Source organism: Gobius niger, assembly GCF_951799975.1.
Source record: "Gobius niger genome assembly, chromosome: 1".
Classification (NCBI taxonomy): Eukaryota; Metazoa; Chordata; class Actinopteri; order Gobiiformes; family Gobiidae; genus Gobius; species Gobius niger.
Genome location: NC_136852.1, coordinates 70,681,723 through 70,707,312, shown reverse-complemented (window position 1 = coordinate 70,707,312; position 25,590 = coordinate 70,681,723). Strand labels below are relative to the sequence as shown.

The window sequence follows — 25,590 nt, the reverse complement described above, 5'->3', positions numbered from 1 at the left end:
TGGTTAGGGCTGGGCTGTGTACTGTTGTTGTTGTTTTTTTAAACCGGTACTCTAAAAATACTTGGTTTACAATACAAATACCTGAACTATTCTTTATTCAATACCTATGCTAACATTTTTCTCAACTAGAACCAGAAAACAGAGCAATAATGTTCATTAACCCTCACCCTACCTTTAAATTTGTATCATATTATTTGAGCTAAAACAACCATCATCTCTTCCTTTACATTCTGCCTCGTGTCCTTCAATCAGCATTTAGCATCCTTTTTATGCTCTCACAGGACAAACTATAAACTTTAATTATCCCACTGTGAGTTAAACACTGTCTGTGTCTCGAGAGGAAGAGAACATACTGATGGTCCCACTCTGGCAATGTGGCAAAATATCTGCATGTGGGCCCTTTTTGTTGGTAAAATGTCCTTTAAGTGGACTGGGAAAAATATATTTCCAATCACTGAGATGGAACTATACCGTTTGTACTTTGAATTCACACTCTGAGCTGTTCTGCAGAAGCTAGTGCCGTCCCAAATAAAGCATGGTCTCATTAAAACACATTAATAACGCCGTAATACTGATGTAATCACATAGTTTTGTGGAATGAAAAGCTCACCACTGTGTCCTTCAGCGGACTGACAGCCACAATGACAAACGTAATCCACGGTGCGCCTGGACTTTTATTTTCCTGGAAATTGCTGTTTTATTCACGGCCTTTTCCCGTTTTATGTTGCCGTGTTGTTTTGTCGGAGTGAATCAGAGCACATCGGCGGGACTTCTGCAGTCGGAATAGTCTCCCCACGGAGCCTGATAAAACTCATTCAGATCCTATTGTGCCGTGTTACCACAAAAAAAAGGGCCAAAACTGACCGAACACAGCCCTGCTCCCCTCCCTCCCCCCCGGGCAGGGCACAAAGGGTGGCCAATAGGAAGTTAATTAGGTCATGAAATGCAAAAGAAGCACTTGGACACAGCAGAATTTTAGACTGTGAAGAATATGTTAGCGGATGTGATTCCTTTTTTGACTTGGTGATTGAGTTTGGGGTCGGGGGGGGGGTCGATGTCAGACCTGTCAGTGTCAGGGTGAGCAGAGGACATCACAGGGGTTAAATGTTACGGCCTAGATCTGGACGTGCACAGGATTTGAGCTGCCAATAATAATCATTATTATTATTATTATTCATTCATTCCACACTCGCCGAAACAATTCTGTTCGCCCGCAAGAGAGTGACCTACATTTGTGCTGCGTGTGGTTAATACTAACTGTCTTCCATTCATTCTCAATGGTAAATATGGATGCAGTACACTTTTTGACCACCAGCGTCAAATTGGGGGCGCTGTTTCACTCCTTTCGCAAAGTTAAGGAAACACTGTTGTGGTGTCTTGGTATTTATCAATCACAGAGGATTGTAGCATCAACTTTCACAGTTTTCCAACCTTTATTGCAAAGGTTGTTACGTCAACATCAGTATATGTTAAAAATGGATTTATAAAAGAGTTGATGCTGAACTAACACTTTCAAAATAATCGTATGCAATGTGGCATTTTCTTTGAGTGAACGAATGAGGTAAAGTGACTGTAGGTGCTGCAGATACAGGTGTTTTTTTTTTTTGCACTAAATTGCTACAATTGTTGATTTTGTTTGACTAAAATTAGGCTTTTGCCATAGTTACCATTTGTTTTAATATAGCATGTTATTTGCATAGATAGAATCAAATGCAAATGTAGGCTATCGAAAAAATAAAAAGTAAATAAAAGAAAGTAGCTTCATAATTTGCAATGTGTTTTTCATGCTTGACATCGCCGTGTTTGGCCCGAGACTCACAGGCACTTTTTAATTTTGGCCCTCGGAGACAAAAAGTGTGGGCATCCCTGGGCTAGACTTACTCTTTTTTTTTACATACCCAGGAATTTATGGTCTACGGGGCAGGGGCCGGATTAAATCATCTCACGGGCCGGATCAGGGCCGTGGGCCGTATGTTTCACACCCCTGTTTTAGATAGTGCTAATTCGCAGGCTATTGTCCCTGGTTGGGCCTTTCTATACAATTTAGAAAGACACATTCCTGCTCTCTGGAACAGACAATAACGTTATATTCAATTTTATTTCTATTCTTACAATAATATAATACAGTAAGACACATTTTTTGATCATATACATTCACACAGACTCAGTGCTGTTTACAAATGGGTACAGCTTTGATTTGTAGCCGAGACTTAACCCTAGAAGTGAACACTTTAAAGTCAGATATGGTTTAAAGTTCTGTGGGGAATGAGTTCCACAGCTTCGGACCGGAGAAAACCCTTTTCCATTTACAAAAAGAATCCTGCGTGTGTGCTCTCTTAAAAACCTCAATTCTCCTGTACGCGCTATACACTATTTCAAAACCCAAACACCTCTATCTGGTACCTACAAATCACCGGCATTTGGAATACAAGCGCGGCGCGATAATCAAAGGAACACCCATACGCCGGCGCGCGCCTTAGCATTACCGCCGCTCTTCTCTTATCTGGGGAATCTCATTCATATGCATGGAGTTATGTAAGCTGCCGGGCTACAAACTTGGGATGAGTAGCAGAGTAACACTTATCTCCGCAGATGGATTGTGTCTGCGTTATCCCACAAACCCCCCTCCCTCCCTTTACCCCTCAAAAAAAAGAAAAAAGAAAAGAAGACGAAGAAAATCCCCGGGGGAAATGCGGGCTTCTCTTTTCATTCACGTCCTGCTATCAGCGCTCAGCATCGCGGCTAACACAGGCAGCCGCCGCATTAGAATAAGAAAACAGTGGCCGATAGGGCTGGTTGGTGTTTTCGGGGAGATAGGGTGGTGTTTGCGTGGGTGGCTGACAGTCGATAGCGAGGCTGCGCGGAGCTGTTATCCACCGCCGTAGCAGGATCAACTTCTATCTGTTGTGTCCGCGCGCAAACGCCGGGATGTTTTTTTTTTTTGTCCTCGCTCGACCTGAAGAAGATGGACCACAATATGGGGTTATTTTTGGTGGCCTTGGAGAGGAAAGGTTTTATCGATGGGAGACAAGTTTCTGTTTGACCTGAAAGAGCGATATATTTGAAGTCGTTCTACTTACTTTGCAGAAGTTGTCATAAACAAAGTAAACTCACCTAAAGCAGAACTAAGTAACTCTTGCCCCTAGAGGCTATAAGCGCAACTGCAGGTGTCGTAGCAAGTTAGCGACGACACCTGCATTATTAATTGTCTTGGAGAGTAAATACGCTGACAGAAAAGACAAAGGGACAGAGGGATATTGTGCATCCAATCATACATGCATTTCCAATGACATCACGCATAGTTCCGGCGGCCATTTTGAATACCGAAGTAGCATTGTGCAGTACTACAACATGTAACATTATCTCTACTCAAGATGAAAATGAAAGACAACCGATTGACAGTGGCATTTTTATGTACTCGTAATCATTGCTCAAGAAGAAAACAGTAAAAACACACATTTATGTGATATAAGCAGTAAATGTGGCTCAGACGTAGCAGCTCTGTCTGTGGAGCTACAGCAGGATTTACTAAAGATCTGCTTCACTCTGAAGACTAAATCAACACATCAAAGAAGAAACAGAAAACCTTTCTCTGTGATTTTTACAGTTTGTCATGTCAACAGAGTCTCAGTCTGAGTCAGTGTTTAAGCTGCTCAAGACGTTAGCATGCTACTGGTTAGCAACTGACATCAAAGAAACCGTCAATGGCTTCAACACGATAAGATGTGGCTCACATCTATGGTTACGTGAAGTGTTATTCGATAAAGTTTAGCTACACAAAATTAAACAATGTGGATTTTCTAAGTGGATGAAGAGGGGAACTATATTGTAAGGCCTAATAATACCAGGAGTAGTTCGACGTCTGCGCAGTAATATCTTCACTTTAAGATAGTGGAGGGGAGGAGAGGCTCAATCCTAACTCCGTCTGTGCTGTGTTTACGTGGCTGAGGGCACAAGTGAAGACCAGACAGGTACAAATGAACTCGTCTAAGCTAAGGTAAGAACATATCTCAGTCTGTAAAAACGGTGGCCTGTTCCTTTAACATAACATCATCATTACATCATTTTAATGTCTTTACTCCTTTGTGAAGGACACAAACAAACAGAGCAATAGACGCGTGATATAATTCAATCAACTGAACTTTATTCCGGACTCGTAGTCCATTAAAAAGTCAATTTTAAAAAGACAATCATGCCCATGTCTCCTCCCTGTTTTTCAGCGCTCCCTCCGAGCGTGTCCTGGGCGGCTCAGCTGTCAGATCATGCTGAGCCGGTGCTCAGAGCGGGAGGAGCTGACCGCGGGGCAGGTCTGTCGGGTGTGTACAGGCACAGCACGGCTTATGTAAAAAGGTGGATGGTGTGTCTCATAGCGGCCGTGGTCTAAATGAATATGTGATTTAACAAAGCCAACCACACGGACAAGAGAGCGATGAGAGTGAGAGAGGTGGCCATGAATGAACAGCTGCTGCTTAAGCCATGAAACTGGACAAATGCCCAAAACGGACACAGGGCTCAGAAACCGGTTCTGGGATGGGGATCAGTCAGATTTTTGTCAGCATGTTGATTTTTGATTGTCTATATTGATTGTCGACTGACTATATTTGGCTGAAGTGATTTGGCCACAGTTAAAGGGATATTTCTGGATTTTTGACATAGGGCCTCATTTCCTAGTTATCCAAAGTGCTGCGGATTTCTGGAGATTTTTTTTTTTTAATTCATGCAGTTCTTATATTTGAAGAGTTTCATGGTGCTAGGCTGGTGCAAGGCTAGTGCATTTCTATGGTATCAGCTAGCCTGCCACATAACAACACCAGACTAGCCACATAGAATTTTTGGAATATAACTGACCTTGCATCACATGAATGATCGCATTTTGAGGGACTATTTTCTAGCAGATCACTCCGCCGCTGTGTAGCTTATACAACCACGAAGCTGATGCTGCTCAAATATAAGGTCTTTTAAACGCAAAATGGCTAAAATTACTCTATGGACACAGACATGTGTATGGTTAGTCTGGCGTTATAAGTGATTTGCCTCAGGTGCACTGTGGAGCGGGTCAGACTGTTTTTAATGCAGGCTAGCTGATACCATAGAAATGCACTAGCCTTGCACTAGCCTAGCGCCACTCGACTCTTCAATTATAAGAACTGCATGAATTACAAAAAAAATATCTCCAGAAATGAGCAACTCTCTGGATAACTATTAAATGTCATCCCTTTAAGAGCGAGGGATCACTTCATCAGGCACACTCAGGTTCTTTGCGTTCTTGAAGGCGTCTCAGGTTTGTCGAGAAACCTGGCCGTGCGTCGCCTCGGGAACGCTCCACTCCACTGCTCCTCAGCGCCAAATCTCCGACACAGATAGAAGCTCTCCTCCCTTCTCCTCCCCTGCTCGAGGCTTATCTACAGCGTTGACCTGTTCTCACTCCAGAATCCCATTTTCCTCGGCTCGCCTCCCGTTCCCCGGCGCTCTCTCGCCACCTTCCCCTATATCCCCCTCGTTCCTTTTGTTCTCAGCGTCCCAACGTGGAGCTGCTCTTTCCCCTCTCCGTTCGCAGAAGAAGGGGAAACTGGCACGGGCAGTGGAATCGCAAAGACGGCCTCGTATCGGGTGAAGAAGAAGAGGCTTAGAGGCTTATTTCATTTTGAAGATTCCCTCCATATTATTATTTCTTTTGCCGCTTTATTCCGAACGGGAGATAAAATTGGATCAGGCGTCTCGGTGCTAATGCGTTTCTCCATCTGGAAGGCACCTCGCCGTATCCAAAGTTGCTCTCTTCCCCTGCTGTCGGCGGATCTGCTTTTTTGATCAAATCCGAGGGCTTTCTCCTGAATATAGCCCCGCTGAAGCGCCGGGTAAATATGAACACGTATGTCACAGGAGTCGGAGAAGCAGAAATGGCGGTGGGAAATGTGCTCTACTGCAGTTCACTTTGCAGGAGACGTTTTTGTGGTTGACGTTTTGGGGAATCTTATTCAAATCTATTTCAAAGTAAGAGAGGAGGAACAAAATGTCCACATAAGATTATAAATAAACTGAAGTCAAGGGAGTTCACAATGGAGGCGCTACAGGCCGAGACAAGCATGCTGAGAAGGTGATCATCTCTCCAGGACCTGGAGGCGTTGGGTCAGATCACAGCTGACCCTTCTCACCCTGGAGATGGACTATTCACCCCTCTCCCCTCAGGCAGGAGGCTACGGTCCACACAGACTCATGAACAAAAACAAGACCCAATACCTTAGTAACAGATTCATGGATGTAATCTGCTCTATTGCACTATGTGGTACATCCAATCAATCAATCAATCAAACTTTATTTATAAAGCGCTTTTCATACCGAAAGGTATCACAAAGTGCTTTACAAATTACAACATTTAAAACAATACGCCTGGCACAATCTCACATATGTATATTATATATATTAGGATTGTAAATAGATTAGTCAGTTAAAAGCTAAGCTAAAAAGGTGGGTCTTGAGCTGCTCTTAAAAACATGAACGTTCTCCTCAGCCCTGAGCTCCTCCTCAGGTGGTTCCAGAGGCGAGGGCCGTAATATTGAGTCTTTTTTGTCGACTTTAGGAATAACTAGGAGACCCCTGCCGGAGGAGCGAAGGGGCCGTGAAGGTTCGTAAGGTAAAAGCAGTTGTGAAAGATAAGAAGGACCAAGACCATTAAGACATTTAAAAACCATTAAAAGAACTTTAAAATCGATCCTGAAACACACGGGGAGCCAATGCACGATTCTAAAACCGGTGTAATGTGGTCCCGCCTCCTGGTCTTCGTCAGGACACGAGCTGCTGAAGTTTGTAAAAGTTGCAGACCTGAGATACTCTTTTTGGGAAGACCAGAAAGCAGGGCATTACAGTTGTCGATACGACTGGTGATAAAAGCATGCATGAGCGTCTCTGTGCACACTTAACTTTGCTGTTGAGAAAATACTCAATACACCTGTAAAAACACTCACACTGTTGTTCTATGTCAAATTGTTGTCTTTATCATAGTTTAAATTTAATCTTCTCACGCAGGCCCTTATAGTCCTATAATTTAAGGTTTTTATCATTTATTATTTAACTAACTTGTGTGTTATGTTATGTTTCATCTTGCATCGACGGAAAAAAAGGTGTAGTTGAGAACCTTTTCATAACCATGGCAATAAATTCAATTCTGATTGTTTTCTCGCAGGAAAGCTTCAAATTTGCAAGATTTGTGGTCTTGAATTGTGTCATGTAGAGATGGGATTTTTGGCTCTTTTTCATTAAAGGCACACTGCGTAACATTTTGGACTACACTGTTGCTGGCAAAACAGAACATGCTCCTAATGACCAGCTCAACACAGACAATGCTGTTACTGCAGTGTGTAATAAAAAAAAATGGATTTGGATGAGAAACTAACCTGTTTAAATCTCAAATTCTACTGTCTTTAGTCACATCTCCATGGAGACGAGCTGGAGACACACCCACTCCCGGTAAAGTTTACAGTCATTTTTATTGATTTAAATGATGAAAATATCTGTCATAGAATAAATGCTTGTATTTGAATTTTATGTATTCGGTAAAATTCTACGCGGTGTGGCTTTAACTGGATCATTTGGATCGGCTCTCTAGAAAGAGCCGGTTCTTTTGGCTCCCAAATGGCTCTTTATAGCTGTGTTTCTACCGATACAGTTTAGTGATGTGCGGGTCAGAGTTTTTTCAGCCCGCGGGTCCCGCATTTGGAGCAGGTTCTAACCCGACCCGCAACAAAATTACGCTTTTGTTGCTTTTATAACAGGCTGAGAAATACTGTGTGGAAACAGGCCGGCATGCTTGTTACCGTACGGTTTACTTCTCCAGCTAATCATAAAACCGAAAATATCAGGCCAATTGTTGTCAAATAAAAAGTGGCCAAAAGCTCGAGAATCTGTGGAGTAGATTCAGTTTTTTCCCCCTTGCACATGAGCTGTGGCTACACTTCTCAGTTAACAAGTAGCCAGGTCTGCAGGTGGGACTCGGCTCTCATCGTTCACTTTGCATTCACTACAAATCATCTCGGACTAATCAGCTTTGATGCTAACAACTACCTCCTCTCTCCTCCTCGTGTCCTTCATGCCTCCTTCCTCCTCATCTGGAACGGCCCCATCTCCCCCTGACTCGTTCGGCTCAGGTCACTATAAATAGCGCCATGGGGGGAGCTCATAATGGACCAGTGACCTTATTACGGGCACATTACTGACCGCACTCGCCCGGCTAAACGACGCGGAGCCACGCGCCTCAGACTCTGCACAACTGGATACAGCTGTGCAAAGAAAAATGGCACATGAGTGAGGATATGTAGCAGAGTCAACAGATGTTACTTTGTTGATTGAAATGAGCAATATTGAAGAAGGGTTAGGTCTGATGAGGCTGATATTACAGTGGGATTAACATTAACAGACAGATACAGACAGATAGTGGAGAGGGTGACCAGCACTAAGTTCCTGGGTTTGCACATCACAGAGAAGCTCTCCTGGACCATGCACACGACATCACTGGTCAAGAAAAGTAATCAGCGTCTCTACTTTCTCCGCAAGTTGAGAAAAGCCAGAGTCCCAGCCTCCGTTATGTCCAACTTCTACAGAGGGACTATAGAGAGCATCCTGACCAGCTCCATCACTGTGTGGTTCTTCCACAGAGGGACTATAGAGAGCATCCTGACCAGCTCCATCACTGTGTGGTTCTTCTACAGAGGGACTATAGAGAGCATCCGGACCAGCTCCATCACTGTGTGGTTCTTCTACAGAGGGACTATAGAGAGCATCCTGACCAGCTCCATCACTGTGTGGTTCTTCTACAGAGGGACTATAGAGAGCATCCGGACCAGCTCCATCACTGTGTGGTTCTTCTACAGAGGGACTATAGAGAGCATCCTGACCAGCTCCATCACTGTGTGGTTCTTCTACAGAGGGACTATAGAGAGCGTCCTGACCAGCTCCATCACTGTGTGGTTCTTCTACAGAGGGACTATAGAGAGCATCCTGACCAGCTCCATCACTGTGAGGTTCTTCTACAGAGGGACTATAGAGAGCATCCTGACCAGCTCCATCACTGTGTGGTTCTTATACAGAGTGACTATAGAGAGCATCCTGACCAGCTCCATCACTGTGTGGTTCTTCTACAGAGGGACTATAGAGAGCATCCTGACCAGCTCCATCACTGTGTGGTTCTTCTACAGAGGGACTATAGAGAGCATCCTGACCAGCTCCATCACTGTGTGGTTCTTCTACAGAGGGACTATAGAGAGCATCCTGACCAGCTCCATCACTGTTTGGTTCTTCCACAGAGGGACTATAGCAAGAATCCTGACCAGCTCCATCACTGTGTGGTTCTTCTACAGAGGGACTATAGAGAGCATCCTGACCAGCTCCATCACTGTGTGGTTCTTCTACAGAGGGACTATAGAGAGCATCCTGACCAGCTCCATCACTGTGGGGTTCTTCTACAGAGGGACTATAGAGAGCATCCTGACCAGCTCCATCACTGTGTGGTTCTTCTACAGGAGGGACGATAGAGAGCATCCTGACCAGCTCCATCACTGTGAGGTTCTTCTACAGAGGGACTATAGAGAGCATCCTGACCAGCTCCATCACTGTGAGGTTCTTCTACAGAGGGACTATAGAGAGCATCCTGACCAGCTCCATCACTGTGTGGTTCTTCTACAGAGGGACTATAGAGAGCATCCTGACCAGCTCCATCACTGTGAGGTTCTTCTACAGAGGGACTATAGAGAGCATCCTGACCAGCTCCATCACTGTGTGGCACGGCACCAGTACTACCTCCGGTTCGCAGCGGAGAAGATCCGTGGAGCCCCTCTCCCCTCTATTAAGGAGATGTTCTTGACCCGTCTCACCCGCAAAGCCGTCAAAATCACCAGGGACCCTTCACACCATCACACAGTCTCCTCAAGGTTATGCCTTCAAGGAGGAGACTGCGGAATCTACGGGTCAGTTCCAGTCGACTGAGGAATAGTTTCGTACACAGGGCCATCGGGAAGCTGAACTCCCTGCCCTCCCTCACACCCCTCCCCCCGCTCCGCAATCAAGGATGAGAGAAACATAATTTCAAATAAAAAATCTTGATTCTTGAATCCAACTTTACAAACTGGTACAAAATTGAACCAGCGTTTAACCTCTTGCCCCCTACTTTCGGGTTCTTTTGACCCAAAAGCTGCAGGAGCTTTTTGTAAACAGAAGCAGAGATAAAAAGCTTGTGTGTCAGTCATGAGGAGATGTTTCCATTTGCATTTGAAGCACGTGTGAACTAAAGCCACAGCCTCGTCTCCGCTTTGCCCCAATTACACCGTTCATTCTGCTCCAACAGTCGCGACACTTTCCCGAGTTATTTACCCTTCCGCCGGGACACGGTTTAAACGGCAAACTCTAAATTGCCTTTTGTAAATGAAACGCAAACAGACCGTTAGCGTGGCACTGTGCCGGTAACCAACGCCACCGCTACGAGCTAACGAGCTGCCTGGCGCGCGGCTACACACGCCGTTAGCTTCTCCGCGCCGCGTCTAATGATGTTCAAACGCGGACGGAGCCGGCGGCGGGACTCTCCTGACTCGGCCCAAAGATATCAAGAGCGTCCGAAATGTCAAGTCCGCTCCCCCGACGCCGAGTCCTGGCCCGGTCCCCGTGTGATCCGCGACAGCCCGGAGACTAATTAGCTGCAGATTTCAAAGAGGATTCACAGCGGCGGACGGGCTACACGCTCACGCGGCGGAACTCAGAGGTGGGATGTGGCGTCCGTGACCGACTTCTGGAGCTTTTCAGTGTCTGAGCTGACTTTTCTGTGCTTTTACCCTTGCTGGGCTGTGTCCTCATCAAAAACAGACCCAGAGCGCCGCATGTTTAGCTAATCCTGCATAATAGCACCTCTTCAGACACACTACAATGCGGCAATCCAGTGATGTTATTTTGTTTGAAACGGGGAAAGTTCACATTTCCCAAAACTCTTTTTCAAAAGACAAGCCATATTGTTTACTCATTAGAACATTTTATTCATCATTCCAAAAGTGAACAATATGTTGCAGAGTTCGGTACACTCACTTTACTGCATAGAAATCATAGAAATGTCGTTAGCTATCTGACATACAAATGAATACTGTAGGCAATCTCGGCAGCCATAGTAACAAAGAGGGAGGTATGTTTTGTCCTTTGCATGGCATTTATATAATGTCTGTGGTTTATGGGGCTGGGCAATTATGGAAAAAAAAAAATTCCCCATATTGATCGATCTCGATTTTGTTTGCTTGTTTGTTTACTTTATTGTCCCCGTAGGGAAATATGTCCGCTGCATTTAACCCATCCTTCGATCCCATAAGGAGCAGTGGTCGACGGCCGTGCTTCACCCGGGGACTCATCTCCATGATGTGGAGCCAGGCTGGTGGTCAGAATCACCTGGCTGGAGGATTCACCTATTGCACATATTTTTAGTGGTAGGGGATACGGGAGTACCCGGAGGAAACCTACGCAGAGAACATGCACACTCCACACAGAAATACCCCGTCCCGGTGGGAATCGAGCTGTGAAGCGGAGCCGCTAACCGCTGCGCTAACGTGCCGCGATTTATTTGAAGAGAAGAAAAAAACAATAAATGTGGTCTTTCCTGGATGAGAAAGTAAACAGATGCTGGGGCCAAACTGAAAACTGCAGCAACTCATCAGCAAAAACAAACTCCACACTTCTGTTAGTCCAGCTAATCCACGGCTGCTCCTCAAAACTAATCCACATGGTTCAAATAGCGGTCGATAGTTTTCCTCTTAAACTCTTCCTCCCCGTGTGCTCGTCCTGGTCCTCTGAGGCTCTGAGGTTTTGTCCTTTAGATGAGTTAGCGTGAGTTTGTCAGGTCCTCTCCTCTTTGTGCCGCATGTGCCGTCCTGTGCTTCCTGTTTGTTTGGGCCGAGTGTTTCCCTGGGATTGACCTGACAGGCGCTGCAGCTGCACCGTCCATATTTTTTTCCAGAATGCGACAGGACTGGCCAATTCTCCTCCAATTTCCCAGCCCTATTTCTTTATCGTTAAAGGGGCTAGATGCAAGTTAGCCATTTGCATGCTCACTACTGCCACCTCAGGTCATACTTGTAACTGCACCTTCTACATTAAGCTCGTGCATGACGGCACTTCGGACCCAAAGTAACACTGAGTGACAGTGCAGGATTTTAGAGGCAGTTGTGTCGAACAGGTCTGAGCTCATTCTACACATTAGGACATTGCTGGAACAAGTAGGGGGAGGAAAATACATAATTTTAACATGTTTAAACTCTGTATAGTCCCTTTAACAAAGTATAGGATAGGTGTCTCCAACCTTTTTCACCTGGCGAGCTATTTGTACACAACAAAAACGTCGGAGCTACTTATGCTTCAAAAACACTTGTGTAAAATGCGACTTAGGTGGACTTCACCCTGGAGAATTAGTATTTCACAGAAAATGACTTGAGTTTAGTCCTTATACTTTACAATATTGACCAAACTGTTTGCAGATTGTGTTCAGCAAGTTCAGAACAAACAGAAAATGCATCTAAAATTTGAGTTATCAAGCGTGTAGAGATGCAGAAAGTCTTTGGCGAGCTACCTAGGAAGGCCTGGCGAGCTACTGGTTGGAGATCCCTGGTATAGGATGATGTTTAGTGGCTGTTGGATGTGTATCCGACCGCACAAAAAGTATAAACCTTTAGCTCAGAGGACATTTTTTGACGTTAAGAAAGAATCTCCAAAGATCTTTACATTCATTAAATGTTTCTAAATGTGGTCGATGGGTTGACAACAGCCGAAAAATCTGGATCGTTCCTAATTTGCAATGTCTGGTGGCTAAAGCTCACAGCCATAGGAAAAACACATTGAGCAGGGACTTGCTGACGGTGCATATGTTCGGATCAAACGCCGCTTCTCCTTTTTATTTCTATTCTTTACTGTCATAGTTTTGTTAACAGCAACAACAACCAACTTGTTTATAACAGCGGGCTGGTTGTTGTTGCAAATGTCTGCTTTTACGATACACTCAAGGACAAATAATTCAAACAAATCTGATACTCACACTTTTCCAACCCGAACTGAACGCCTTGTGTACATGTTTTTTTTTGTAGTGGAATGAAATTATTTTGTAAGACAGACATGAAAGAGAAAAAAAATACTTTATGTGCTGTGCATTTAAGGATAAATCATTGGTATCGATCGTGAACTAGCAGCTGGCCGAGTTGTTGTTTCCATTAGAGAGTAAATTTCTGTCTTCGAAGTTGCAAAACTTGTGTATAAACTCATCCCTGTGAAGAGCTGGGATCTTGTTAGGAAAGTTAGGATTGAGTTTGGACAGAACTAACGATTTCAAACTTGCGCGCTCCCTCGTTTATTGTTTGTAAGCAGAACAAAAATCATGTACGGGGCCTTTAGCACTTGCCAACTTTAGGTTTGGCTAACAGGTACTTTACCCTCACTAGATGGAGAGTACTTTTATCCACTTTTATCCATGGGCATTTCAACCTGAAAAGACTAATAGAGCCAGAAAGGCATTTTATTGAACGACCATGAATCATAATTGTGGCTCAGATCCCGGAAGATTTAATGAATGAAATAGTATATTCACTGCTGCCACCTCAGGTCATACGTGTAACTGCACCTTCTATCTTAAAGGGGGGGTATTATGCAAAATCGACTTTTTCAAGCTTTACATCATGTTATTATGTCATTCCCTCATTAAAAACATGCCTGAAGTGTTGCCTTGGCACATTCACGTATTTCTGAGTAATCTGTAAAAACTCTGATGGCGGCCATTTTAGGGATAGGTTTGCCTGAGTCCTCCTGAGGAACGCCCCCACCTCCTGGAGACGCCTCCGAGCTTTTGTCACCAGCCGAGTAACCAACCACTGCTCCTCAGCAGAACCCCCTCCCCACTGATGCCACAGACGTGCGACACAGCGTGTGGAGGGGGCGTGTCGGAAAGGGTCAGAGGTTCTTAAAGAAACAGAGGCCTATTTCAAGACATTCACTACAGCCATTTTGAGAGAGCCATTTTATACAAGGCAGTTATTCTAATTTACTGCATTTACAGACCAACAGAAGGTTTGGTCATCATTGTAGTGTGATATAGACTGGTGCTATGGGATTGAAAAAAGCATAATACCCCCTCTTTAAGCTGCACGACGGCACTTCAGACCCGGATTAACTTTCTGAGTGACAGTGCAGGATTTTAGAGGCAGTTGTGGTGAACAGGTCTGGGCTCATTCTACACATTAGGACATGGCTGGAATATGTAGGGGGAGGAAAATACATCATTTTGACATTTTTAAACTCTGTATAGTCCCTTTAACAACTAATTCAATTTTTCCAGGTAAAACGGATTTTTGGCTTGTATAACATTTGAAAAAGCCCAGCCAATGTGGCCAGGAATCAGAACTGTTCATGTCAAGCCCTGGTCCTCTTACAAAAGCTTTACTTTGACAACCCCATCGCAAAGTTAGCATTACGAGTGTCTAGCTTATCATAAGTTGCATGTTTGTTTGTTTGTCTATCATCTTTACGACAGTTTAGCAGATGCAGCAACCACATAACCCGGGACTTTCCGCGGTATGGCTTTCATTGCAAGCGTAAGTTTACTCCGCGGTGCCATTTCCCTCTGCAGGAGTTCTGAATTCTTAAATATGTCCATAATGCCGGCTGTTTAGCGGCACAGACGAACAGGTTGCGGTTTGGAAGTGAGACACATCGGTGCGTGCTGAAAGAGCTTTTGTGCTGCTGTTTCACTGAAGGCGTACAGTAGGTACACAAACATCTCCGGAACAGATGGTTAACAACCTTTCTTCGCTGCTTTGTTTATGATGCGGAAGCATACAAATCAGCCAGAGACGTGTGCTTTCTTCTTGTTCCTACACTTCCTGGGGGTTGTAGAAGTTTTTTTGCGATTGATTGAAGACTCCAAACGCCGTGGACTGGAGCTGCACAACATATCGCCAAATTCTTGCTGTTGCAACATTCGCTGAAGTAATATCCGTACTGCAAAATCACTGAGGTTTTCCATCCGCATGGTTCTCGCCAAACACAGGCCAAAATAAAAGTACTCGGGAAGTCATGAATGTGCTAAATTTACTTTTATTTGATCGTTGTTTTGGTCCTGATTTATGCCTTTATTAAAGGGACTATACAGAGTTTAAAAATGTTTAAATTATGTATTTTCCTCCCCTAAATGTTCCAACAATGTCCTAATGTGTAGAATGAGCTCAGACCTGTTTAAATCCTGCACTGTCACTCAAAAAGCTTAACCTCCTAACTCCTGCCTGAACCGAGAGGATCTTTTTCCTCTTTTTTGATGAGTCATTTTTGTAACTTTTTTGTCATTTTTTGTCATTTTTTCATCCATTTTTTGTCACATTTTTGTCACTTTTTTGTCATTTTTTTTGTCATTTTGTTGGTCATTTTTGTCACATTTTTGTAATTTTTTGCCAAATTTTTATCAAATGTTTGTAATTTTTTGTCACATTTTGTAAATTTTTTGTCACATTTTTGTCACATTTTTTGACACATTTTTTGACACATTTTTATCACATTTTTGTATTTTTTTTGTCACATTTTTGACACATTTTTATCACATTTTTGTCAATTTCTTGTAACATTTTTGTTACATTTTTGCCCCTTTTTCCAACCATTTTTTGTCACTTTTTTGTCAATGTTTTCTCACTTTTTTGTCGCATTTCCATCATTGTTTTCATCTCAGTTTTGTTGCTATTTTCACAGATTTTTTTCCCAGAAGCTTTTGGACTGGGGTAAAGCCAAACTGGAGAAAATGTGCTCGGTTCAGGTGGGAGTTAAGGGGTTAATATAGAAGGTGCAGTTACTCGTATGACCTGAGGTGGCAGTAGCGAGCATAAAATGGCAAACTTGCATCTAGCCCCTTTGAGTCTTGTTTTGACACAATTTGATGAAAATGTTTTTTTGGGACTTGCGTTTTCAAGGCTAGAATGGTGTGAACATTTCGACAACCACTGCTATACTAAATTAAAGCAATATTGCGCTGATATTTGGCCATTTCTGCTGCAATGAATAATTCCTTGATGGATAATAGAATCACGAAAAAGAAGCTAAAAGTCTAACGGGCAACGCTAACTGTGGGTTACCAACGTTTTAGGAGTATTTATTGGCTGTAAATACTGATACGTTTTAAAATGTATTTACTTTTCACGGACAATTAATGAGTAAAAAAAAGTGCTACGACACCTGCAGTGACGTTTATGGCCTCCAGCGGCATAAGTTACTCAGTTCTGCTTTAAATAGTAACAATGAAATACTGGCAAAAGAGCTGGTGAAAATCTTGACTGGGGCTCCTCCTGCTGGCAGCTATAGGAAAAGGTTTTTCAAAAAAATTACTTCTCTGTTGGATACGGCGTGGGAGCAGCTCCAGCAGTGCGTGATAAACACTTCGAGCACAGAATGGCTCAGTTTTTAGGTTTGATGCGATTGTAACCAGGAAGTACAGAACGAGGCGCTGACACCGTAGAAGAAGAAACAGCTACATTTAACAGCTGCGTCCGAGGATGAACTCAAAACTGCATGAATGTTGTGAACTACTACCACAGTTTTGACAAGGGAACAACATTAAAACATGGTTTAAAAGGACTATACGGAGTTTAAAAATGTTAAAATCAGTATTTTCCTCCCCCTTCATGTTCCAACAATGTCCTAATGTGTAGAATGAGCCCAGACCTGTTCACCACAACTGCCTCTAAAACAAAAAGGTGTTACTTCGGGTCCGAATTGCCATCATGCAAAGCTTAAAAAGAAGCTGCAGTTACACGTATGACCAGAGGTGGCTGTAGTGAGTATAACATGGCTAACTTGCATCTAGCCCCTTTAAACCTCAGGAAAGTCGACTTTACATGATATGTCCACTTTAATATGGAGAAACTGAGTGGCCAAAGGAATGTTTTCTGCATGATATGTTCAGTTTAAAGTTATTTTTGGTTCTAATAGGCCAATTGCGTGACAGCACAGGAATAATAGCCCTGATCTGATTATGGTTTCTCCCACCAGTGACCTACTTCAGCTGCAGCCAGAGCATCCGGATGTATTTCCCTTTTAAAGCAGGTTGCAACAATTGATGCCTCCCTTGATGCCTCGTTTATTTTTGCTTCCTGCTTTGAGAGGGTGCAGTCGTGTCTCTGCTTGCTTATGCTGCTTGCCTCTTTATTCGCTTTTTTAATCACTCTTTTTTGGCACATGTCACACGGATATGATTTTATTCTCTTCTTCTAAGTGAGCCAAGACTTTTTAAATCATTTTTAATCATTTTATGCCTTTTATTTTTTACAACTCATCTGGACCAGCGACGACAGTCTTATCAACATGGCTGCGGGAGTAACGCAAACATCTTCTTGTGAAAGCTGTCGGATTTATCAACAAGAAATTCTTTTGCTGCGGGACAAAATTCTCGCCTTTGAGATGGATAAAGGACTTAATGACACGCTCCCTATGGAACACGGTAAGAAGACTGGAAAAACTGATACTTGCAACCTAAAGCTAGACGATACCGTAACGTTCCCGAAACTAAACAGACAACTTGGCGCCAGGCCAAAGCAAAGAAAACGTGCTAGCAAAAATAAACCTGGAATAAAGTTAACAAACAGATTTTCACCTCTCTCAGAAGATGAGTATAACAAACGGAGAAAATCAGAGAGAGACAGAGAAAAAGAAGTCAAAACAAAGCTCGAGAGGAAAAGTGTGGCAAGTGTCAAGGCCAGAGATATCCTGGTGCTTGGAGACGGAGCCATATCTAATATAAACAATGACAGGATTACTACAAGCAGTTATCCCAGCGCCACAGTTTCTGACATCATAGATGTTCTAAACAAGGAAATCACAAATAACCCTGGGATTGACAAACTTATCATACATGTTGGTGCTGTGGACATAAGAAACGAAGAGTCTGAAGCCCTGAAAGAAAAGTTCAAAACACTTTTTGAGAGACTTGATTGTCTGGATAAAGAGGCAATACAAATGTTCATCAGTGGACCCATCCCAAACATCGACGGAAGAATAAACAAATTCTCCCGGCTGTTTCAGTTGAATACATGGCTGTCCAATGTCTGTGAGTCGAGAGGATTGTATTTCATAGAGAACTTTAATCTGTTCTGGCAACGTGATGACCTGTTTAGAGGAAATGGGCCTCACTTGAGCAGAGGTGGAGTGAGACGACTGACGGAAAATCTCCTCCACGCTCTGCAAAATCAGTGGAGGCCTGAGCTACAAGGGGGAGCCGAAAGGAGCATGAGAAGAGCTCCTGGCTCAGCAGCAAAGGGCTCAACTGCACCACCAATAAATGATACAGTCACAGCTGCGTCATCTGCATCTGCCATAAAGGACTCAGCTGCAGGAAAGGTTTCAGCCATAGCAGCACCACCTGCACCTACGGACTTAGCCACAGTTAAGGATTCAGCCACAGCAGCACCATCTGCACCTATGGAATCAGCCACAGTTAAGGATTCAGCCACAGCAGCACCATCTGCACCGGTGGACTCCGCTGCAGTTAAGGATTTAGCTGCACCAGCACCACCCGCATCTCCAGAAAGCGTTTCAACAATAGCAGTATCACCACCTGCATCTCCGGGGAAAAGCTCAGCTTCAGCACCACCTGCACCTTTATTAAATTTATTAAATGATTCAGCCGAAGGAGCACTTTCACCTACTCCACCACAGGCCTTGAGCCCGACTACTACATCTACACCCTCCAGAGACTTTTCTGAATTGTTCCCATCCTCAGAGTCACCTATGGGATTTTCCAACCATCTTGAAAACTTGACGTCAAGACCAAGGCTTTCATGCCCAAAGAAGCATCCACAAACCAAGGTCTCCCCAGCTCGGCCCCCACCACCGGCGCCCACAGCTGTTATCTCCAGCAGCTTCACTGCTGCTGTCTAGGACATTAGGGGCCTCTGCGTTGCTACCATACATAGCAAACTCAAAACCAACCAGAGGTCCATAGAGGGAGTGTGTTCTTACAAGACAATTAGTACTGTCAAACAACATAGATTAGATAAGAGAGGGACAGTCAGACCGTCCAATCAAAGAAATCTAATCCATATCCCCTGCAAAAAGATTCCATCCACTCAAACACAGATAAATCTCAAACATGCTGTACTCAATGTCAGATCGCTAAAAAACAAGTCCTTTTTAATAAATAGTTTTATTTCCTCTTATAATCTAGATTTTATGTTTTTAACTGAAACATGGCTAGACAAAAACACTGGTAATGCAGTTTTGATTGAGTGTAGTCCATCTCACTTCAATTTTGTGTCTGAAACACGCCAAAACCAGAGGGGTGGGGGTGTTTGTGCCATATTCAGGGACAATTTACTCCTGCAAAAATTGTCATTTGGGGTTTTTCCAACGTTTGAGTATGTGTCATTCAAAATGGAGATAAAACAATCTCCCATACTTTATATGACTATTTACAAACCACCACAGAACTGTTTTATTGAAGATTTTACTCAATTACTGTCATTTATATGCATTGATTTCGATTGTTTAGTAATTTCAGGTGATTTTAATGTGCATGTGGATGTGACCAACGACAGGCATGCAATAGAACTCGGTGCTGTCCTTGAAATGTTTGGTTTAACTCAGCACGTGAGTGAGGCAACTCACAACAAAGGCCACACTCTAGATCTAGTTATTACAAAAGGTGTTAATATATCAAATGTGAATGTTGTTGATGTTGCTTTGTCTGATCATTTTTGTGTCTTCTTTGACCTGTGTGTTACACCGAAACCAGTGGTCGGGCCTGGAGTTATTCAAGGAAGACACATAAATGATACAACAGGGACACAGTTTATGGAGATGATCAGATTTGAAAATGCCCCATGTTCTAATGTTGATAATCTGTTGGACTCCTACACATCAAGGGTCTTAAATGTTTTGGATACTATTGCTCCTGTCAAGGTTAAAATGGTTAACAATAGGCAAAAGGCACCTTGGAGAAGTGAAGATTCGGTCAGGGCACAGAAAAGGGAGTGCCGAAAAGCCGAACGGAAATGGCGCAAGTCAAAGCTCCAGGTTCATTTTGAGGTTTACAAAGAAGTACTTTGTGTGTTCAACCATATTTTGCGTGGAGCAAGGGAGAAGTACTTCTCTAAAATCATCTCAAACTGCAGAAACAATTCTCGCGTTCTGTTTTCCACAGTAAACAGATTAACTAACCCTCCAGTTTCACTGCCCCTAGAACTAATCTCTACATCTAAGTGTAATGAGTTTGCAATATTTTTCTATGACAAAGTCCAAAGCATTAAAAATGCCATAATCTCCACAACACAAATAGAAACTCTGCCACCAGATAAACACCTTGAGCTGACACATTTCACACCTGTTACTGACAAAACAATCGAAGAGGTTATCTCTGGTCTGAGTTCATGTACATGCTGCCTTGATGAATTACCCACTAAATTTCTGAAGTCTGTGCTGACCAGCTTGTTACCACAACTTGCTCAGTTAGTTAACATCTCACTCGAGACTGGAGCATTTCCAAAGGCCTTGAAAACTGCAGTCATCAAGCCTCTTCTAAAGAAGAGCAGCCTTGATGCCAAGGTAATGAACAACTACCGGCCCATATCAAACCTGCCATTCTTAGGAAAAGTCCTAGAGAAAGTAGTATATCAGCAGCTCACTTACTTTCTCCTGTCTAACAATGTGTTTGATACTTTCCAGTCAGGCTTTAGGCCCCACCACAGCACTGAGACAGCTCTGATCAAGGTGACAAATGATATCCGTATGAACACCAACGCAGGTAAGGTCTCAGTTTTAGTTCTGCTGGACCTGAGCGCTGCCTTTGACACAGTGGACCACGGGATCTTACTTCACAGGTTAGAAAACTGGGTGGGAATCTCTGGTAATGCTCTAAACTGGTTTAAGTCCTATCTCGAGGACAGGACGTACTTTGTTGAAATTGGCAACTGTGTCTCAGACAAAATTGCCATGACCTGTGGAGTCCCCCAGGGGTCAATCTTGGGACCTCTCTTATTCAACATGTACATGCTTCCATTGGGTCAGCTAATAAACAGCAACAACGTGTCGTACCACAACTATGCAGATGACACTCAAATCTACGTGTCACTGACGGCTGGTGAACATGGGCCTGTAGATACACTCTGTCACTGCATCCAACAGATCAGTTTGTGGATGCAAAACAACTTTCTCCAACTAAACTCAGACAAAACTGAGATCATTGTTTTTGGCCCACAGGCACAAAGACAAAGTGTTGTCAGTCACCTTGAGTCTCTCTCTCTAAAACCAAAAAATCAGGTTAGAAATCTAGGAGTAATCATGGACTCAGACCTGAACTTAAACAGCCACATCAAAGCAATAACATCAGCAGCTTTTTACCATCTGAAAAACATTGCTAAGATCAGAGGAATAGTGTCAAAACCAGACTTAGAGAGACTTATCCATGCATTTGTCTCCAGCAGATTAGACTACTGTAACGGCCTACTCACTGGCCTCTCTAAACGAGCTATCAGACAGCTACAGTACATCCAGAACGCTGCTGCTCGAGTCCTGACAAGAACCAGGAAATACGACCATATTAGTCCAGTGCTCCAGTCTCTGCACTGGCTTCCTGTCACTCAGAGAATAGACTTTAAAACAGCTCTGCTTGTGTACAAGTCATTTCATGGTTTAGCTCCAAAGTACATCTCTGACATGTTAGAGCCGTATGAACCATCTCGGGCCCTGAGAACCTCAGGGAGGGGCCTCCTGGTGGTTCCCAGAGTCAATAATAAACACGGTGAGGCTGCGTTTCAGTTTCATGCAGCTAAAATCTGGAACAGTCTTCACGAGGATGTGAGACAGGCCTCAACTCTGACAATGTTCAAATCCAGGCTGAAAACAGTTCTGTTTGCCCGTGTATATAACTGAAAGTATTTTATCTGCACTCTCGTCTTTTACTGTAATTGATTAATTTTATATTGATGTCCAGAGGAGAAGGAGCGACAAAAACAGAGGTTAGGTAACTTACTTTTGAACGAGCAAGAAAAATAGTGCTCAAGACAGAGCGAAATAGTGCTCAAGACAGAGCGAAATAGTGCTCAAGACAGAGCGAAATAGTGCTCAAGACAGAGCGAGTCAAAACAAGACTTAAAAATGGTGCTCAAGACAGAGCGAGTCACAACAAGAATTAAAAATAGAGCTCAAGACAGAGCGAAATAGTGCTCAAGACAGAGCGAGTCCAAACACGACTTAAAAATAGTGCTCAAGACAGAGCGAAATAGTGCTCAAGACAGAGCAAGTCAAAACAAGACTTAAAAATAGTGCTCAAGACAGAGCGAAATAGTGCTCAAGACAGAGCAAGTCAAAACAAGACTTAAAAATAGTGCTCAAGACAGAGCGAAATAGTGCTCAAGACAGAGCGAGTCAAAACAAGACTTAAAAATAGTGCTCAAGACAGAGCGAATCAAAACAAGACTTAAAAATGCATATAACTGAAAGTATTTTATCTACACTCTTGCCTCTTACTGTAATTGATTAATTCTATGTTGATGTTTTATTGATTGTATTTTGTTTTCTTATATTTATGCAACTGTGAAGCACTTTGAATTGCCTTGTGTATGAATTGTGCTCTACAAATAAACTTGCCTTGCCTTGCCTTGCCTTGCCTTTTTGTTGCGCTTGTTCATGAGCATTGAAGTACTGATACCCAAACGCGCCCTCCGAAACTCCACACTCTGCCCCCTGATCCACTCTCTGCCCCCTGATCCCGCTTCAGGTCCTGACACAGTGACTCACCCACTCCCTTGTCGTTATGCCGGACATCCTGTAACCAGGAATAAGTCCGCACTGCCATGACCGCTGAGGCGTATCTGTATATCAAAGCTCCTCCAATGGCTGAGATAAGGCAGGTTTTAAAAGCCATTCCAGGAGAACTGGCGCGTTTCACCGTCCCCGTGTCGCTGCCTTTCAGATGACGCTGCAGCTTCCCGTTGGAGTTCGACGGCGAGGCGAAACACTGCGGGTGAAAAAGTGTTTAATTCAGATCAGAGATATCAATTTGAAACTTTTGCAGCAAATCACTGACATAAATATGAGGGGGAAATGTACTGTGAGGCACTTTATGCACACAATTGTACATACAAAATAATAAGTTGCATTAGACAGATGCACTCATGCATTCACTGAGCTGCACGTTTGATTTGTGGCCCGTGTTTGGCCTGTTCTTACAACATCCTGCTTGGGCTTTTTTGGAGACAAAGCTTTTGAGGCCAGATTATGACCAGGATTGTATATCTGACATTGTGCGGAGCTCTGGAAGGTTCAAAGTGAATGAGTGAGTCAGGTATGCAGACTCTGAGAGAATGACTTTAGAGGGAATCTTGATTGTTGATACCTACTTTTATCAATACTACTGTTCATTAATTCTGTAAATGCATAAGTTATCCTTTCTAGCCCAGAGACTTCAGGTGTAAATGAGCATATTGTGCTATAACCTGGCACCAAGCATCTTTCCTGACTTTATCTTGGTCAATGTGTTGATGTGCACTGTCAATTAAAGGCATACCAATACATACCATACCATACCATACCAAATCTTTCCATGGTCAAGAGTGCATATTTGAACCCACCAAATCAGACAGAACATGCAAACTCCATGCAGGAAAAAGTTGCCCCCTCCTCCTGCATTAGTTCTGGTGAAAGTTCCACACAATCGCAACAATAACAGACTCGTGGTTCCATTTGCAAAAAAGGCTCATTTCGCAGTCCATAAACTAAATCTACCAGTTCACTCTCGACTTTCCAAACAGCGGGAAGAAAAAGTGCATGAAGTGGCTTTAAAGTGCGTGATTAGGCCTCAGCACTTGCAGGGTTGTTAGCTCCGCGCGCTGACGAGGCACATGCCCTGATGGCTGTTGTTCGTGTGTTTCGATAACATGGTGCTCTCAGCCAGACAGGGCCATGGGAAGCATCATCCGCCGCGCTGGCACTGCCCGCCTCCCGTCGCCCACTCGTCAGCTGCTGCGCCGCTATATGCTAAAAAACGCAAGAGCAAGTTACGCTAATGCTGCGAGCGAGGGCGCAGAAGCAGCGTTAGCAGAGCGTTTGTGGAGGTGAAGTAAGTGTCAGGGATGCGGCAGCTTCGAGTGTCGGCAGTAATGGGACAAACAGAGTTATAGGAAATGCTACGAGCTTGGGTAGAACTGTTGAGAATCATCCCATCTCTGCCGGGAAGTGCAATATTTTTATACAGAGGACTGGACTAAATAAGGTGTTTTAGGCTTAAACATTTTCATTATTTTCTGTGACAAAACCAAACAGGTGATAGAGCTAGATTTTAATTTATGGTTTTATGTTGTTGGTTTAAAGCAGTACTAAGTAGCTCTTGGCCCTAGAGGCCATAAGCGCAACTGCAGGTGTCGTAGCAAGTTGTGATTTTTTAACTTATTAATTGTCTTGGAGAGTAAATACTACGCTGACAGAAAAGGCGAAGGGAGAGAGGGATATTGTACATCCAATTATACAATGGAGATCATGTTTTCACTCAAACTTGGATGTAAATACTGTTTAAAGTGACGCTAGCCCGCAGTTAGCTTCATCTTCGTGATTCTATTAGTGTGTATTGGTGACTCCGGTCCGGTGGCAGTCAAGTTGCAAACATGGTTTTCTGGCCAGAGACACCAGGGGGAGATGAAAGACCCTCCAATCATCCCATAAACACTTGTATTACCCCAGAGGGACTACGGAAAGGATTTATTAAGGTAAACACGTTACGTAGTACTGCTTTAACAAATATTTCTTTCGACAAATGTTGGATATCTTGTTAAGTTTTTTAAAAAGCACATTTTTAATGATATATGTCTGAAAATTCACCTTTTCACCTTGTTTGTTGGGGTTCAAAACTCAATAAATCAGGCTCGGAATTGGGTATTGAAAAAAACTTCCTTAAAAACATTGTGTTATGTAGTAAGATAAGTTATACATGCTTTTCGGTCATGTGACTTTTGTTGTTATGGCAGCCATTTTGAATACCGAAGTAGCATTATGCAGCACTTCAACATGTAACAATATCTCTACTCAGGAGGAAAATGAAAGACCCACCAATACACACTAATGGAGTCACGAAGAAGAAGCCAACAGGCTACCAGGCTAAGCTAACTGCGGGCTAGCAACCTTAAGCAGTATTTACAGCCATGTTTGATTGAAATAATATATCTCCATTGTGTAATTGGATGTACAATATCCCTCTGTCCCTTGTCTTTTCTGTCAGCGTAGTATTTACTCTCACGGACAATTAATGAGTAAAAAAACGCAACATGCTACGACACCTGCAGAGGTGCTTATGGCCTCTAGGGGCATGAGTTACTTAGTCCTGCTTTAAAACACTATATACATTGTATAATTTAACTGATGGTAAACAGAAAAGGCTTATAACTTGTCCTTAGTCAAGACATTTCTTTGTATGTTGATGGAAGACTCGGTTTTGTCTGTTTGTCAGACTGGCTGCCATGCTTCCTCCCAGTAGCTCCAGGGCAGCTGTGGCTTCATCCCAGAGTGTGGAGAGTGAACGAAGAGTACAATGTAAAGTTAGAAAATCGCTATATATACTGTAAGACT

General features: G+C 43.4%; 1 protein-coding gene and 1 long non-coding RNA gene across 3 annotated transcripts in view; one reads left to right on the top strand and one right to left on the bottom strand.

The window, feature by feature from the left end:
* Window positions 1–25,590, bottom strand: part of LOC306960777 — a 590,186-nt gene that overhangs the window by 18,023 nt on the left and 546,573 nt on the right. Inside the window, exon 2 of the long non-coding RNA XR_013792712.1 lies at window positions 12,155–12,203. This is a non-coding gene — a long non-coding RNA (uncharacterized lncRNA). The remainder of the gene's footprint in view (window positions 1–12,154; window positions 12,204–25,590) is intronic.
* The window catches only part of LOC306959830 (netrin receptor UNC5C-like), a 529,449-nt gene that overhangs the window by 230,567 nt on the left and 273,292 nt on the right, over window positions 1–25,590 (top strand). The window lies entirely within an intron of this gene.